We start from the raw sequence: 16,176 nt of genomic DNA, 5'->3' as shown, positions 1-16,176 counted from the left end.
AAAATTTTTTTGCATCTGCTGAAAGTATTACATATAACAAATTGCTTTGAGTCTTTCTTTATTTTAGGCCTAGTGAATATGTAACTAAGTGACTTACATATCCCAGCCAGACAAATAGTGTTTAACCTAATTTTGAATACGTACTAATTTAAGTTTTGTCATTTGAGTGAAACAGCTCACTTTCTTGCACATAATGGAAATGAGTTTCAGACATTGTACGCATAGGCTAAAGAGAATATATCTTAAAATGTACTTTTAACAGTTTGTAAATCTGTACTTGTGCAAAACATGAGATTCCTCACTAAGAATAAGATGTCTCGAAGGTGTATATAGTAAAGCCTTCATTCAGTCTAAAGAGACTCCTGTAGTTGCCTTGATAATTTTTTCTGGAAATTTGTCAAAGGAATTAATTTGACAAAAAAATTGTTAAGACAGCCTTAAAAGAAAGTCTAGTTTTTACCTATAATTCTTTAAATGAGTTTTAACTTTAAGATAGTGTAATGTGAAATTTTTACTCTTATGTGAATGAATCACATTGATAGAATGAAAATTGAGGGTCTAGATTATCTGCTCTGACTTAAACCAGTTGCTTGCCATTAATTACGTTTACTTTGACACTTAATAATTACCAAGACAGTGCCATATGTTTTCTGTACAAATAATGGAAGACAAATTCACCATATTTTCAGCAATATGTTGATAAACATAACAGAAGTACACTACAGCATTTCTCATATTGCTGCTATTTTTAGCAGTACTATTAGTAAACAAAAATAATAAATATGCTTACAAGAAAAGAATGTCAGCCTTTACTATTGCTATTACATAATATTAACATACATACAGTTGCCTCCCGCTATTCATGGACTTGCCTGATCGCAGATTTTTCTATGGACTGAATATATACCAATTATTTGCGGAAAATTCGTCTATTCACCGAAGTATAAATTTTTCACTGAGAAATATTCACATATTACTGTATTTCCATATCATTTTTGTGACTAAATCCACTTTTTGAGATAAAACTCTTAAAAACTCAGTATAAACACTAAGTGTGTGTGTGTGTGTGTTTTAACTATCAAAATAGGCAGTTCTAAGCTTTCTAGAGAGGCTTTAAGTATTCGCGGGTTTTAGCTATGTTCGGGGGGGTGTGTGGTACCCATCCCCCACAAATAGGGGGTCTACTGTAGTATCTGTTTTCTTGGCTGGTTTTGCATGAAAATAAACTGCACTACTACTTATAATTTCCTTTTTACTATAATTTATTGTATTTTTAATAATTTGAAATCATAAATACCTAATACTTATTTTGAATCATAAATACCACCTGTTTTCCAGATTAAATTATTATTGACAAGGAATCCGTTATTTCTTGTACTGTTTGTAGAATATACTGGAACTTTATAATAGTCTTTAGGAATTCAGCCAGAACTACACACTTATATCAATAATTATTCAATCATAAATGTTGAAGTGCTTTTTGTTCTCAGAATTAAAAATGAGGTACAATTCTTGTAATGTATCTAAAAATGAGGTCACTGAATTTTGATGCTTGTAAATATGTAATATTTATCATAACTGAAATTGACAAAGGTTTCAATACAACATAGTATCATATCACTAAGGGCTATGCCAGATTTTTATATATAATTGTCTTTAAAATTCAGGGTCCCTTAACTCTGATAGAAGTTGGGCCAAGACAAAGCAGTATATTACGTAGAAAAAACATGCAACCTCACAAACTGTACAATTCTACCTAATTCCTCATTTTAACAAGTTCCCTTTACATGTAGTTCTTAACTTTATTAGTTCAATTTACTTACATCTAAAGAGGACATCTTGAAAAAAAGTATATACAGAGTATGTTTAAAAGATCATGCATCTGGTAAAAAAAAATTAAAACTCCCATAACTGTCAGAAATGGGTTAATGTTGACTTGAAACATGTCATTTGGTATTTGTAAAACACTTAAACCCAGTTTAAATGCATAACCTTTCCACCTACTTGCAGTAAACTATTTACTATATATGACAGCAGTCTATTACAGATAAGCATGGTAATACACTACTTTTCATGATAAGACTGTATGTTTTGCCTGCTTTCTCCAAAATTTCAATAAACATTATTTTATAAGTAAAAGACCATGCCTTATTTAAGTCTGACAGAGTTAAGGTACTCCCTACAGTACTTGTTAACATTAATGTAAAAATAGATCATTCTGGTTATCACTGAAACAAATATATTTGCTATGTCTTAATGCATGCCTTGAATAATTAAACATTTTTATTTAGGTAGATATCATGCACTATATTACATAAGGGATTCTAACATAAATTACCAAAGGGTGATATTGGAGCTCTGCCGTATACAATTTTGTGTAATAGGTCAGAGGTCCAATTACTTGTCAGTCACATAAGTATTTCTTTTTCTGAATATTTTTAAACAAATGGACTTTTAAAAGCTGTTTTTTACACCAATGGACTTTTGCTTTTAAGAATACCAACTGGTATTTAATTTGGTATTAGTACTGTAGTACTGAAAATGCATTTGATATATAGATCCCATTCAATGGAACTTGAAAGAAAATTATTAACAAAATGAGGTAGGATAAGCAGTTTACTCAGGAAAATAAAAATACAGCAGTAATATGTACTGTACACTTACACTTTCGTTAAATATCATCGACAATAGCCTCACAACCTTTTGATTCAAACCCATTCAGTTTTTGTCCAGTTGCTCTTGATTTTATATCTGGTAGTTTAAAAGTTGATGAAAACCTTATTAGGTAAAAAACAAAGTACAGTATACAGTATAGTACTTTTAAAATACTACAGTGAAACAGTACTATCATCAAAAGGGTTAGAATTAGTTCTCATCTAGTTTATATAATGAAAAATTTCATTCAGTAAAAGGATATTTTTCTTTTCAAATGCACTACATATTAGTTATCTAATAAACATTTTAACTATATATAGCTATAGCATGAGACATATAGTTAGCTACGCTATTCATATAACATTAAAATCACATTAAAAGTGTCAAGATATTTTAATAAAGGTATAAGTTTTAAAGCAATTCAATATGGTTACATAATCAAAGGATCAACAAAAACTCACTACAGTGTATCATTTTGCAGCATTAATTAACAGGTAGACTGCAAAGTAAACATTGTTAAATTGAGCATATAAAGCACCAATGAATTGGGATAGGCAAGTCTCAGGTTAAATGCATCAGAAAATAATAATAGAAAAAAAGCAATGTGCATCAATATATTACTTGGAAACATTAGGTTATATGCAAAAAAAAAAATCAGCTTTGTGACACTAGTAACAATTGAAATTGTCATATTAGAGACTTATAATCTTAATAAAGAGCATTGGAAGTTAGGCCTACTTAATCCTTTCCCACTTTCCCAGATTGTAATCTGCATCTTTGTAAGATCCTATTGATTCTTTCACATCTCTTGAGACCATTCAGTATTTACATAATTTCAATGCAGATATACTGAACACATAAGAAATTAAAAGCACGATGCCAGACAGCACTTCAGCTTGCTAGTAGCATGCCACAACTAAAATTAATAACTGGGAATTCCTCCTCCAAAATTCACTACCCTAATGACCCAGTCAGAGACCCATTAACACTAATACCTATCATAGTTTTCTGTTTTGCGGATTGTCATTATTTGCACAAATATCTTAAAAGTGATTCTGTACTGGTTTCTTCTCCAAACATGAAGTGGTAAAAGGTTCCAGCACTGAAAACCTTGACACTAATTTGTGTAAAAATGTACTTTAGAGATTAAAGATCAAGCAAATAAAGACAACTGGAAAATAAAACATTCCAATGGCAAGTAGCTTAGTAATCCCAGGGCAGAATCAAATACTTGTATCCATAATTAAATTCCGGATTTCATATTAATTTGAACGAAAATGCTAGTTACAACATACTAGTATATGAAATGTAATTCAAAAAAGGATGGCACACTTCCTCCCTCTTCAACTGCTCTATCATTGGATGAATTATTTTCAGTCAAAGTTAACACTTCTTCATCCATCTGTTTCCCTTAACACCTTGGTATAAGCATTAAACAATCATGCCTGTATTTAACAAAATTCTGTTTTAATAGTATTTACACAACCACCATGAAGGAAGACAGGTTTTACCAAATGCTTATTTTGATGTTTCATTAACAAACCACCTAACAGTTGGCTGGAAATTTACTCAAATACATGCTTCAAAAGGAATACAATTATAGTAAATTTAGGTAATACATTTTTTTTAATTAATGAAATATATTCCCAAAAATCTCTAATACTTTTTCCTAAATTGTAAATTTTTCAATACAAAGTATTTAAACTTAGTAAATCGATAAGAATTTTACACAAAAGCAAAAGATATGTGACCATGTAAGAAAGAAGTACTGTGTACATTGTACTGGTAATTATTAGGATGTAATGCACCCACTCCCAACAATGATATAAATGATTAATAAAATGCAATCTTAGTACATTACATTGTATGTACAAGTTTCACATTGTCAAGCATCAATTTATCTTCATTCTACTACCTAATGCTTTGTGAGCCAATTTCCCAATACATATGACTAAAGAGCTCATAATCAGTTTTTCCTTGTGGCCTTTAGTGTGTTGTTACACTTTTTTATGACACATGATTCAAACATCTACAGCCTCCTTTATGTAACTGTCTTTATCTTTCATAATCTTACACAGCCTAACCACCTAACCAAGGAATTCTTCCAAACCTTTGCAAGATGCTCCATTATGATACCTCACCTTTTGAGACTTTTTTTTTTTTTTTTTTTTTTTTTTGTTTTTTTTTTTTTTTTTTCCCTTGTGTTCATCTCTCCAAGAAGAATTATCAAGGTTCACTCAAACAGATCATTCATTAACCATTTGTTTGTCCTTTGTTCCAAATTCTTTGTAAAGACATTGTTTCTCAGTAATCAAAATATTACAGCTCCTTTGGTATTCCTTCACTTGCTATACGATTTTCTTAGCATGATCAGGGAGGTAGGCTTTTCTCCTCCAGGCTTTTTGCATTCTCATTATTATTATTATTATTATTATTAAGTAATTTAACCAAACCACCGAATTAAAATGCATAACTTGACATGTCACACCAAAAAACATTTTGCTAAATACATATACTGTTCCATTAACTAGTGGCTCAAGCAGATCATCCTCAGGGCTTATACAATAATGTCACCAAAGACAAAGCAAGATGAAAGTAGTAATACATGATATAGAACTATTTCTACTCTCTTAGTTTTAAAATGCAATGTAGATGTCAGTATAGTTTAAAGCAGTTTCTAGAAATTCACAGACCAGAATGAGGGACAAAGAATATAGATGTGTTGTACGTAAAAAAATATTTTCTTAAAAATATGATCTTTACTTCCAAAAATGTAAATTTTCCAGGAAGCTGTACCTTCAACTAATTACCTAGATAGTAAATGATGAGCTTGGCACCTATCAAACTAAAAAATCCACCTGGGATTGAAATTTAAAAACACCATTGTATGAATATGGAGAATATGAAAATGATTTCCACAGACAGTATTATTCTAATAAGTTTTGCATAACATTCAAGTTAGCCCACCCTATCAGTGTTGTGCAGAAAAGCAATGACAAAAAATAAACATATTAAATATTGTAACTATTTCAGTCATGATTAACTAAAGCACATTGCAAAGTAACAATACATTACTGATAAAATTATACGGCAAGTTATTATGAAATTAAAGAAATAGTTTTTATTTAACAGTTTTTAAGATATTGTTTCAATACATGGAAACATTTTAGCAACAATTTTATGATGTTACCCGACATTCGTTTATGAAATAAAAACCTATAATTGCTGTATGTACTGTACTATATTACATTAAAAAAATTTGCAAAGATACTTTAGTATAAAAATATTTAATAATGTAAATATATATGGTAAAATGCAAGACTGAACTTGATTGAACTCAATTACTAGCTGAAACAAACAAAGCATTAATTTGAAGGTGAATCTGAAATCCTCTTGTATAGCAAGCTAACTTTCTTTAGTATAGTTACTACTCCATAATAGTAATAGATCTCTCTTATATACAAGAGAACTGGGAAAAGGCTTTTTATGATCTGCTTTATGCAACAAACAAGATTACTTCAAGTTGGTCTTTGATAACCAAATTTTCTCTAAATTCTACTTACTGCCCCTACTTGGATGAAGTTAAATGCATTATATATAGTTCAGGAGTATTTTATGTAGTAAAGTTCATTTCTGCCTGGCTACTAGTCAATAAGTCCTAAAAGGATATTGCTATAATCATATCCACTCACAATGGGTTCGTAACACCAGTGGTTACTAGACCATCTCTCAGAGTTGAAATAACGTGTTCAAGAGGACTCCTCAGTGTAATTAACTGCTGGAAATAAACAGTCTGAAGCTTGCAGGTCAGTGAGGCTTTTCTCTCTTTAAAGTAATGTACTTTGATCAGAAATTATTCCTCTTGAGCCAGAATTATATTGGGACTGTATCACTGGAGCAGACTCTTTGTCGCAAAATACAAAGTGAAAGGCAGCTCCACTTATGACCAATCTCACACCAAATTGCTTCATCTATAACACAGAGGATGCAAGAGATGATTTTCTCCGATTTCCAATATCTGTTTGTTTGTTTGTTTGTATGGTGTTTTCATGTTGCATGGCACCAGTGGTTATTCAGCAATGGGACCAATGGCTTTACGTGACTTCCAAACCATGTCGAGAGTGAACTCTCAGTCCCAGCAGATATGTCTATCATCATTCATTTTCTCTTATCCATGAGCTGGTAGAAATGAATAAGTTTGCTTCCATAAATTAATTTTTAAAGAATTTGCTCTTGTTCCCTCAAATACCTATTTATACTAACCCATATCTCAATTGTGTTTGTGAGATATAACCACTGACAGGTAAAAGTAACTCTTGAGAGGTTTGAACTTTGTATAGTACTCTTGTTATGTAGCCCACCTGTTTTTGACCCAACATGGAATGCTGTAGTATGGGAGAGCAGTACTGCTGAAGAGCACCCCCAGGAGCAGGCAATATAGCAAATGATAGTTAAGTCCAACCTCTTGCATCCAACACTGAGGTCTGGCAACTCCCATGATCTAGGACTTTGAATCGGCCATCATTAGCTCTTGAGCAGCTACAAGGGTTAAACCAAATGTTTTTATTGACATGTCAATAGCCTGTGTTTATTGTATTGGTATTGCCTGCTAAAAGTAGCAAAATATTGCAAATAATGAACATTCAAAAGCAATTTTTTATCATATAAATTTACATTATCTGTAAAGTATCATTTGGAAGTTTTAAATAAATAATGTTTATTTTCTGCTGCAGTATCTGTTTCATAAGGTTGTGTTCTGTACAAAAATAGCTGTACACATTCTTGAATGTAGGGTATGGGAAAGTCAGCTGACAAAAGATATAAAAAGACAAAAATCCTCCATAGTTTATGCCAGTTTAAAGTTTGATAATACTCTGCCTGTGGATATATTCAAATAAGTTTCTATATGGCATAAGTTTGGTAAGCCTTGCCTAGTCTAATGTGCAGATTGGAACACAATAATCTGAAAGGCCACGCACTATGAGAGTATGTACAATACGCAAGTGTTTTAACAAAATACCATCTACAATAAAGGAACACCATCCAATCAAAATTTTATAACCCCCTTCATCTGCAAAAAACAAGGAAAACTTCATTACCTTATGCATAAGGGCAACTTTAATTAATAGAAAAACCATTGAACAATGATATGAATAAAAGTCATATGTGCTCAAAGATCCCAGTTAAGAGATGTACACTGCTTGGGACTTTAGAATTTGCTTGCAATTGTAAATGCCATTTCCTTGCTTTATTTAAAGAAGAACTGAAGTGTCTCAGATAATTATGTGGACACAAAAGGTCTCATTATATAAAATGGATTTACCATGAAACTAATGAAAAGTTTGTCATATGAATCTAGACATATCTGGAGTAGACTCAGGGGGGAGGGGGGGAATAAAAAATAAAAAAAAAGGTACAAAGGAAGGTAGGCCAAGGGTATCGCTACTAACTTGATACTGTCATTCATATCTGACCAGAAGTACTGTTATCAATAAAAGTGATGTTTCAATTTCTAAAACAAATCTTTAGAATATCTAAAACTACACCTAAATACCTTTGTAAAAACTAATTATAACTGTAAAACCAGGATGTAATAAGCACAGACCCAATTGTCACACAGTATTCTATATAAATGCCAAGAAACTCTAGAAACAGGAAAACCTTATGGTCACTGAAAATAACAGATAAAAGGAGTGTCACTGTGAATAACAGATAAAAGGAAAGTAATATACTTAATTCTTTTCTCCACTTATCTAAGTAAAAAATTTGATTAAATTCAAGAACTTTTTGTCCTCTTGAATTCTCCCTGAATCTTCCAGTGATTAACTTTGGTGTAGAGTAGATGTCTTGGTAGAAGTTTGTTATACTACAAAATGGTTCATTCAAGTTTTAGATAAGCTTGTAATAAATGTTGGACTACTGTTACATAAGGCCTTTTAAACAATTGTTTTTCTTACAAAATGTCTAGATGATATCACTGCAACATATGGATACATGGGTATAAAGTTAATTTATTACTCCTGTAACAGCCTCATCATTACAGGTTCAAGAAAATAAAACATAATAAAGGTGTTAATACAGTTAAAACTGACACCACTCATCTATGTATTAGTTTTGAGAAGTATCATAACTTAAAATAATGTGACGTACTTTCAGTTCCACTATGGAAAAACTTCTTAAGCTTTAGGAGTATTGTGAAAAGCTACAGAGGAAATGCCTTTACATACACCACTGAAATAATTATCTGGGCCAAGATAGATGCGTGGTAAAAAGTACGGAACAAGTTTAAATACTGACACTTGCGGTTTACAAGATGAAAGTCTTAGCTAAGTATCTCAGCTTTTGAGTACACTCAGGAACAGTTTCCTTTTGTCAGCTTGCTAACCTTACGCATTTACCTACTTATAACAGAGGCTAATGCTCTTATTTACCAATAAAATTTCACTGCCTTCTCAATTTGTTCTCATCTTTTATCATGTAACGGCCTTCTAATCTACGGAAATCTGTAAAGGCATGTTCATACCTTTCGGTTTCCTCTACTGTATTGTGGACACAATATAATGAAAATAATAATAGTACTGTAATAACAATTTCATATACTGTACACACTTCATACCTTTATCACAACAGCTTCCTTATTCATAAAGTGCTGTGCCTGATCAAGTATGAAAACCATAAGCAGCAAAACCTAATTCCATCTTGAACATTTGGTAATCAAGAACTGAACAGAAGCACAGCCACCCAAAAAATTATGTCTTTATTTCAGTTGTGCACATTTTCTAATCACCAACAGAACAGAACTATAACATAAAAATGAAACTGGTATACTCAGAAATATATACTACATAATACAATACAAAGACACAAAACTGCTAATGAAGTTTACTATAAAACAAATACTTAGAAAGCTTAAAATATAGTGTGCAATAATACTTCACAACAATATGAATATGAAAGTGATAGCCTGATTCTATTTCAAGTGCAGTGAGATTAACTGATATAGGTTCTATCAAACAGTGATGTGTAGCTGCAGTTTAAATAAAATTATGGATGTATTAAAAGATGACAAATTAACATGAAATAATGAACATAAATACTAACAATTAAATTAGCTGAGCAAACAGCCCACATCTTAAATCTATATTCACAATGCAATCACAAATTTAACACAAGGATATCAATAAAAACTCTGTATTAACATAATGAAATACTTGATGGAATGTGCAATAAAAGTTCACCATTAATGGACTGGCAAAGACCTACTACGTATGTATTGATATTCATACCTAAAGCAGCTGAAATCTTCAACCACGGTAGCAAGACTTCTTTAGTTAACTACAGTAGTTTTCTTTCACAGAGGAAAAAATAAGAACCTTTGTTACTGAAATGTCCTGTCCAATGACTTCAGAGCTACTTAGGCCTTAACTTATGGAATGTAAAGCTAAAATTCAAGCATTTCACAAAATATAACATACAGCATACTGTACATGTATATTTAAACATTCATATACAATACATACTGTCCTTAACTTACGACCTACTCGACTTGTGTACTTTTGCACTTATGACCACTGAAGTTACAGATATATACCTTATGTGTAAAAATCAGCTTTGTAGAGGGCATGTAAAAAGTAATGCATGAAAAATAGAATAATACTGAATTTGATTAATAACGAATAAACAAAATTTTTTACTAAAAAAATAAGAAATACATAAATGACAGATCTTATACAGTGGAAATATTATACTTTTATAAAGCTCCCAACTTATTTCCACTATGATTTACGTCCAATGGTTGGGAAAATAAGCCAGTCATAAGTCATGGAGTGTCTGTATACATGTGATATATGATTATGATTCTCTGTGACTAGTAAATACCAATAAATTAGCTTGCACTACACAATTATGGTCTTTGGTAATACGTAAAGTATAAAATTATTCTAAAAGAGCTCCCATGAGAGAAAGAAAGTGAATACACACAATAACTTGCCAAGATCTACATACTGCATTGATAATATCAAATACTATGTACCTCAATATGACATGTAGCAGCACTATCTGTTACATAAAGAACAGCAGCAGTACAATAATTGTGGCAGGATGAAATTTCTTTCTTTTATTTTTCATGATAAAATGAAACCTAAAACAGAAATTATCCACATTATCATTACTTCTTTCATCACAAGAGTGAACTGTCATTTTTTGCTTCATTGTACCCAAGGAAAATAAATACAGTAAATATCACATGAAAATCTCACTAAATTATCATTTCTTTAACTCCTGAATGCCCTAGTTAATATCAGTGTGCAGTGAACATCATTTAACCTATTTGTTACCCTTTCAAAACTTAAGACAGTAAATTCTGTTTCCTTACCCATAGCCCACGAAAAGTAATTCAAGCCTATATACTGGATAAATATTATGGAACATTAAATGCTATTCATCATCATCATCATTAATGTTTTTACCTTTATTTTCTTGTGGACTTATGCCAGAGTTTCCATCTGGTTTAGGTCTCCATCTGTGCCCTTCCATGATTTTCTGAGTCCTCCCACTGGCCTTCATAAAGCTACTAACATATCTACTACATCCTGACTAACTACTCCTCATCCCTTTACATGACATACCAAAATCCTTTAAAGCTTTGAAATCTCAGCATTCTCATTTGTTACATGATTGTCCCATTGTACTCCCCTTGTGATTTGCATTATTCTGTAGTCACACCTTTTCAGTACTTTGATTTTGTTGGTCAGCATCCATGTCACTCCTGCCCAAAGTAATACATATAGGCATTACAGACAAATCACAATTTTTTGTGGTGTTTATTAATAGGATCATTTTCATTACCAGTAGTCTAGGAATCTTGTTTTACTTCATCCAGGATGCTGAACCTAAGGTTGTCACTGACATGAAAATTGTTCACAATGGTATCATCATTCATTCAATATGGTAAAGCAGTAATAATAAAAAGACTGGACAAAGTATGTATATATACTATTCATAATTAATATATTATTCATTTTATATTTAAACTTTTAGTCCAACACTGGTATCTGAAATTTACAACTTATAAATTTGTCAGAATTAGTCTTTTTAGTAATGGAACACTTTATATTGTAAACTATCACCATGAGAAAAATCCATCATCAAAACTATCTGATTTATATGACATATACAAGTAAATCATAGAAGGCATAATAGCCTCGTGATTCAAGCTCACAATGAAGTTATTACTTTCTTGTCACTTATAGAATGCACTGAATGGAAAGCTGATTGTACGGTTTTACAGTAGATGCAATATTCATGCATGTGCAAAATCAATCAGCAAGAGGTATAAAATAGAGGCTATGTAAACACAAGCATCTGAAATAAATTTTGCCATTTTTTTGTAGAACTGTAAAATCTCAACAAAACTTTCATGTATAATCATTTGATCATCGATAAACAAAAACATGAAATTTTATTTATTTGCAATATTAACATCAAATTCAATTCACTGAGAAATTATCATTCAGTGACAACCCTAGTTGAACTACTATACGAATAAATATCTACTAAAAGATGAAACTCAGAATAGAAACAATTTGTTCATGATTCTCCCTTACTTTTATTCTTTCTCACTATAACGTTGAGTATAAAAAACAAATAGCCAACATCTGAGCTAAGGACTATGAAAAAAATTGCTTACCAAGAAACCAATCAACTAAGTGTACTTAGAAAGACATGTCCCCATCTTGTAATGCTATCCTTACTTTTTATTATCAGAAACATTACTGCTACTCAAGTTATAGATAATCATTTCCTACTTTACAATGTTATTATTGTAAGATGCAACAAAGTAAAAGTAAGAAGTCTCAACATGGAAACATCATTATCATTACTAACAAAATCATTGGTTGATGAACAGCACCCGATATATGTAACTAATTAAAAAATCCCATGTTTCACTAACATGCATTAAATAATGGAATTTAGTCATTATCAGGGTCACATCAAAACAACAAGTTCCAACTAATCAAAGCATGTGAGGATGATTACTGATAAAAACACTTTTAACAAAAGATTAGACTTAGACTACTACACTCGGCCTAAAAAAATGAAAGAAAATTTACAGCTGGAGAAACAAGCTTCCTAACATATGATGCCTAAACCATCTTAAACAACCATTTCCCTAGTTATAATTAAAAAGTTGTCTCTGATGCACCCATCTTTGAGCAAGCATTTTCACATCATTAAAATAACAGGCTAGCCATATGCATGAACCGTGTTACCTGAATGCATTTTATTTCCTGCTTTTTATTCACTAACCTTATACACATAACCCTATTCTATCTTTGCAAAATAATTCTATGTCCAGTTGCTTCTTCAATGTTGTCCTCAAATTTCCTCCTGGCCAATAAATACAAACACTTGTTCCCCTGTTGTGTTGTCCATCCAATAATGCTGCTGCAGTTAGTATTTATAATTCAAACAGATGGTCCTCTGTATTTCTTAGATAAAATATGATATGGATTGTCAGTCTGATTGCATCTCACAGCTGTGTCATTTACACTTACTTCATTACAGCACTATTATTCTCTTTCCAGTTTCTCTTTCAAACTAGGTGCAACTTACTGAAAAGCATTCAAGTACTATTCAGTTCAATATTACCAATCTACCAATGTGGTTAGGAATGTTTCAGAAAATAAATTCTCAAAGTCTAACATGTGAAAAAATAACACTAAAATGTAATTATGGATAACTGGTCATAGTACTGCATTAGGACAGCCCTACCACTGTATGAGAAATCATTGGAAAATGGAAAAATTTTAATCAATTTGTATTTTTCATAGCTAACAAACCTGAGGTCTTAACAATAGGAAGATCTTCTAGTGCTAGCTGGAAACCAGTTAAAAACAATGAAAGATTGTAAAGAAAGGAATCTGTGGTATCTGGTAAGTCAGGCATATACGAGGTGGATGCTGGTCACCGACCGGACTTTGAATCTCGTGACACACCAGTCTTTCTTTAACTGCCTTGGAGAGTTGACTTTCTCTTTGCTTTCCTCCCCCCTTGCCAGTTTTTTTTTTTTTTTTTTTTTTTTTTTACCTAAGCCTGTGGTTTGATTCATATTTAGCCAGTCCAGAAGTCCTGTGGATGTCAATGGTTTTAGATGGCCTTCCATGATTCTGGTATTAATAATAAAAATTATACCTGAAATACTAATGACTGTACTGCTGTGTTCAAAGATAATAGTGCCCTAGGGCAAGACATTACTTTTAACAAAAGTAACAATTAAATAGTTTCAAAAAAATTATAACTGGATGACAATGGGTAAAATGGTTGAGAACAGCATCATTACATCTACATAAAACACATACTAAGGACAAGTACCTCAAACAGTACCAAATTATCATCAAAATAAATTCATAGGAAGCTATTGAACTACAGCAAAAAAGATACAACCTTAAGTCTTAATCTGCATAAAAAGCCTTTATACTGTCATTAAAACATTCACAGCTACATACAATTTTCACCAGTTATGCAGGCAAACTAATCCTTTAATAAAGCATTTCATAACTCAATAAAAAAAAAAAATTAATCTAGCCAGAGAACATGAAATATACAAGTTGTGCACAAGATAAGGAAAAGTGGTTATTGCTATAATATAGAGATCATAAATAGCATAAATGATCAAGAACACACTGGGCCCTCACAAAAATCTCCGAATTCTTTCTCTGAAGAGGACTAGATTCATCAAGAGAAAAGAAAAAATATCAAAACACTGAAAAGTCCAATGAGAGCTGGAAAGCTGACTGACTAGCATTTACAAGTTTCATATTGTGGCAAGTCCACTACCCACAACAGTTCCACCAAATAATGATATTGAGGTTACTGCTTCTGAAAATTGTGGCAAGTCACAGGTATATATGTAAAGAAGCAGGAAAGTTTTCACTCTTACTGTACACAATGGACCTCAATTTTGGAATATACAGACCTAAACAACATTCTAAACATACTGATACATATCTGATTGACTAAGAAGTGGATGCTTGTCTTCTGATGATTCTGATAGAGTGTATATATGGAGCCAATCTGTGCGATCAGGCTTGAGAAGGCCTAAACATCTCCAACTAAGAAGATCCTGGAAGTTTTGCCAAATGCCACGATGGAAAGGTGAACGAACTTCTCCCTTTTTCCCAACCTAAAAGTACAATAAATAAAAATCAATAAAACTAGAAATTTTCAAGAAATTATGTTAGCATGTAAATTTACATTCTACATTGTGACGGAACATGATTTAGGTAGTTACCACTGTTTTGACCATTCTACCATAACAAAAAAATTGGTAGTAAAAAGAAAACAAAAATAGTCTGCACCAGTATACTGTCCTTTTTTCCTTTGTAAAAATTAATTGAGATAATCATTATTTTAGCATTAAGCCATTTGGGCAGTGATCCTTAAGGTCTTTAGTCTCCTCCTCAGCAGCCCTTTCATCACCCCAAGGCATCTGCACTAGTTGTGGCTTTTGTTTGCTATTGCTTTGGCCCACTGCATATGACGTGGGTAGCACCTGCCTTTATTTGATTGCTGTCAACTCTACTGAATTAGTTGTCCTTCTCAATACGTGGAGAATGTGCTGTGCAACCATTATCACCCTTGGTTCAGTTAAACTGGCAAGGGAACCTCAATGTTAGCCGGTAAGGTGATATTGTTGATGTTGTCTGCAACTAGATGTAATCACTGCGTTTTAGGCAGTACTGCTGTCAGCCCTGTCATCCCAACCTACCTGGGATTTGCTCAAGATGTAGAGATTGGTATTGGCCTTTTTGAGACCTTAAAACATTGAATTATTTATTTCATTACTACCATCAAGTTAGATTGTGAAATGTTAGGATATTCCGTTTCTTTTTACCTTCTCTTTCTTTCTGGGCCCCCTCCTTTTTTGGGTATAAGTGTGACGCCATTTGTCATCAGTAGTGTGTGTGTGTGTGTGTGTGTGTGTGTGTGTGTGTGTGTGTGTGTGTGTGTGTGTGTGTGTGTGTGTGTGTGTGTGTGTGTGTTTTAAATTTTGTTAGTCAAAGGTGTTTGGTATTCATTTCAATTTATGTAATTTATGAGGTTCAGGTGCTCCTTCTGTCTGATCTTTATGTACTAAATATTATGTGGTTTTCTCAGTGTTTGTCCCCCCTTGAATCCTCTTGCACAAAGTGATTTTAATTGCACGATTCCAGCCATTGTAGACTTTGTTGTTGGTGTTGTGAATATGTACATAGTTTTGGTGATTGAAGATATTTATTGTGTGGTGGTCTAGACGGTCATTACAATACATAAAAGCAAGAATAGACAACAAGCCGTGGATGAATGATTATTTACCACCTGCAATCCATTAAATAATCCTGGTGACCCCACGACCCGCAGACTTTTGAAGGTCTGTTTCACTGCCCACATGATGATTAAAGCGAATATAAATCAAGGAAGTTTGCATACCATGCTAAATACCTCCAAACTGAAGTGTAATAATTACCGTGTTTACCTGCA

General features: G+C 32.3%; 1 protein-coding gene and 1 pseudogene across 1 annotated transcript in view; one reads left to right on the top strand and one right to left on the bottom strand.

Moving 5' to 3' along the window:
* LOC135214842 (cingulin-like) overlaps positions 1–16,176 on the top strand; it is a 478,670-nt gene that overhangs the window by 123,729 nt on the left and 338,765 nt on the right. The gene's annotated exons all lie outside the window — the stretch shown is intronic.
* Positions 10,325–16,176, bottom strand: part of LOC135214843 (palmitoyltransferase ZDHHC17-like) — a 208,078-nt pseudogene continuing 202,226 nt past the window's right edge.

Source organism: Macrobrachium nipponense, chromosome 46 (genome assembly GCF_015104395.2).
Source record: "Macrobrachium nipponense isolate FS-2020 chromosome 46, ASM1510439v2, whole genome shotgun sequence".
Lineage (NCBI taxonomy): Eukaryota > Metazoa > Arthropoda > Malacostraca > Decapoda > Palaemonidae > Macrobrachium > Macrobrachium nipponense.
This window is presented reverse-complemented; position numbering and strand designations above follow the sequence as displayed.